The 3,409-nt window shown below is 36.8% G+C and overlaps 1 non-coding gene across 1 annotated transcript; it reads right to left on the bottom strand.

Moving 5' to 3' along the window:
* Positions 1–479: 479 nt before the first annotated feature.
* Positions 480–585, bottom strand: LOC113247515 (U6 spliceosomal RNA). The gene has a single exon (XR_003313278.2). It is a non-coding gene; the product is annotated as a U6 spliceosomal RNA (small nuclear RNA).
* Positions 586–3,409: the final 2,824 nt, after the last annotated feature.

Below are 3,409 nucleotides of genomic sequence, written 5' to 3'. Positions count from 1 at the left end.
CTGTGCTAGAAAGGGTTTTTTTCTCCTTTTTACATTTTGATTTATAGCATGTCCTTCACGGGAGCCATGTTTGAGGAAAATAGCGATTCTCGCTAATGGTTACAGGCAGCCTGTCCTCACAGGATGAATACAAATAACAAAATATACTAATACCAATAAATATTTTTTTTGTATGACACACCAGTAATTAACTTTGCAAATTTGCTTAAAAAACAAAAAACCTTTGTTGCACAATAGATCAATGGTTGCCAGACGATGATTTCACAGACTAGGAAAATTACCAAAATTTTGGGGGAACTGACATAGAGTCGCCAAATATTTTCTTTTGCCAAATAAAGACACTACAAGAGGAAAAAAGTCCCCTAGAATCTAGTATCAGAATTATTTCATGAAAGAACATTTTTGTAGTTAACACGAAGGTTGATCCATATGATTTGCTGATTTGTTTTTCTTGTTTTTCGGCTTACATCGTACCTGTTCCGTCCAGGTTCCATACCAGGCTTTTGCACGTGATCCTCGAGAGGGGCCATGCTTAACTTCTCTGTATCGCTCCAATTTTAGCAAATGTGCTGCCAAAGCAAACACCATACCAATCTTTTAAATGATTTCAGTGGTAATCTCACTGAAGATCTGTGAGTAATGAGCTCTATTCCTCTGAGTGATTAAAACCATGGAATCTGAAGCAGAACGCCTATGCTTGAATCCCAGTTTGGCTACTTACTAGCTGTGTGACCTTGGGCAAGTTACTTAACCTCCCTGTATCTTAGTTTCATCATCTCTAATATAACAATATTAATAGTATCTTCCTCAGAGGGTTGTTGTACAGATTATGAGTTAAAATATATGAAGTACTTAGAACAGTGCCTTGTCAAGTTGTATGATACAGGTACTTGCTGTCATTGCTAATCTGTGTATGTCTGGCAATGTCCATATTTTGTCCTCATTCTTGATTATAGTTCAGCTAAGCATGGAATTCTGTGTTGAACTTTACTGCCTTTCAGCAGTTTCAAGATATGATCCCATTTTCTTCTTGCATCTCTCACGGTGGCTGAGAAGTTTGTCTTTCCTTATGGGCAACAATCTCTTTTCTCTCTGATTTGCTTTAAAGTTTTTCTCTCTGTACATTTGATGTTCTGTGGTTTTATGATTCTGTGTCCATGTGTGGATTTAATTTCTTTTTTTCTAGCTCAAAATTCATTTCGCTCCTTCAAATCGAAGACGTCCATCTTTCTTTAATTGAAGAAAATTCTCAATCAGAAGTTACGATTAGATTCTGCTGCAAGTGGTTTTTAAAAACAACTGCAAATCAAAGTGGTTCCTACGAGATAGAAGTTTATTTCTTTTTCACATAAATGAGGCTCTCCAGGTGATGTTTGATGGTGTCAGGGGCTCAGGGACATTTCTACTTTCTTGTTCCACTGTTCATTCTCAGCAAGTTGATTCTCCAGTCAAACTTATCATACCACCTGCACTGGAGCTAGTAGGAAAGAAAAAGTAGAGAGAAGAATCCTACCTCTTCCCTTCAAGGACATTTCTGGAAGTTGTACATGCTGTTTTGGTTACATTCCAGAACACAGTCTTATGGCCAATCCAGGTGTAAGGAAACTGGGAAATAACTGTCTTTATTCTGGGCAACCTAATTCTCAGCTAAAAATGGATGATTCTATGAAAAGGGCAGAGGGGAGACTGGTTACTGGGAACAGGTAGCAGTCTCCACCATAGCCATTTTTAGTGCAGATTTCACTCCTATTCCCTCTATTGTGTCTTTCTGGAACACTTAGTAATGTTCTATTCTCTGTGCCTCTTTCTTTTTAATATTTCTTTTTTATCTTTTTGTGTTTCATTTTGTAGGATTTCTTCAACTCTGCCTTCCAACTTTCTTTTAAGTTAAGCTTTTTCTACTGAGTTTTTAAATTTTTAATCTACTAAGTTTCAAAAAAATGATATATTTTTCATCTTTGGGATTTATACAGATTTTTTCCCCCTGAAATATGCCTCTTATTTTTTATGCTGTTCTGGTTTTTTCTGTATAGTTTTTATTCTCTTATGTCCAGAATCACTTAAGCTTACTTACTTTGTAGTCTCTTTGCTCTATTTTCTCTAATTCTCCAGGCGTGAATTCTGCTACCTCCCTCCCCCAGAAGATAGGTGTTTTCCATCTCATCTTAGGTATTTCTTTCCACGGTGTCTTATGTCCCCAAGGTTGTAAAGTGTGACTATGGGGCAGTATTGTGTTTGTCTTTTGTCTATACTAGGGTCCTTTGTGTTTCTCTGATTCTTCTGGACCTTTGGTCCTCAGGTTTTTCTGTTGCTACCTTGGTTTGGGTTTTCTGCACTATTACTCAGGAATACACCTGTGGCTCCCACTTTGTGCACAGCTTAGTTAGGGAGGTGTGTTGTCTGGGCGGTAATCAGGTTGCTTCACCCCCTAATTCTCAGGCTAATGGGAGAGAGATTCTAGAATCCTTTACACAACAGCTGAGTTCCAGCTCCATTGCACGTGGGACCTCAACTCTCATTGCAGCTCCTAAGCTCAACTTCTGATTCCATTTACCAGTTGCCTGTTTAACCTCACCTCTTGATCATTACTTTTTAGTGTTCTCTTTATTGCTGGCATCTGAGGATTTCACTTTCTTGTTTTAGTGCTTAGTTGTGTATTTCAAATGCTTTTGTTTATCTAGCCTTTGTGTAGGTATGATAGGTGCTTCCCTCATCAACTTAGTCCATCATAGTGATAAGAAGTCTAACAAAGAGCATTTTAAACCCCCCAAACAGTAAAGTGACAATTTGAGATTATTGCTTTGATACTCCTTATACAATCCTTGTTTTTTCATTTGCAATGGGCCAGCATTGTCCTGTGCATTGACATTTGGGAATGAATGGACACTGAGAAACTTAGGTTCTGGCTCTGGTTTTGTTGCTTGCTGACTGCCAACTTGGGGCAATTACTTAAGTTCTCCGAGTCTATTAATTAGCTGGAAGATTGACATACATAGTATTATTTGCCCTGCTCCATAGGATTATTCTAAAGATCCAATGAGATAATAGATTAGAAAATGCTTTAAACCTTAAAACACACAAAGATTTATGGTATTAATAGCAATGATAAGGACTGAAAACCATTAGCTCATTCATTAAGATATTTTTTTAAATATTAAATTTTATGAAAGGCCATATTTTTTTGGTAAACAGAAAAAAATCCTCTATCCTGGTAAAAGCTATAATTCTAAGAAATACTTTATAAAGGAACTCCTTGAAAACATTCAAATATGCTTGTGAAATTTAAGAGCACTATTTGTACCAATAGGCAGTTATAATTTTAATAGACTGTGGAATTCATTGTGGAGAGACACACCTTTAGCAGTTAAAAAACAGAGAATTGAACCTGGAAATCATCATTGCATTTTGT

The sequence above is a fragment of the Ursus arctos genome, unplaced genomic scaffold (genome assembly GCF_023065955.2).
Source record: "Ursus arctos isolate Adak ecotype North America unplaced genomic scaffold, UrsArc2.0 scaffold_8, whole genome shotgun sequence".
NCBI lineage: Eukaryota > Metazoa > Chordata > Mammalia > Carnivora > Ursidae > Ursus > Ursus arctos.
This window is presented reverse-complemented; position numbering and strand designations above follow the sequence as displayed.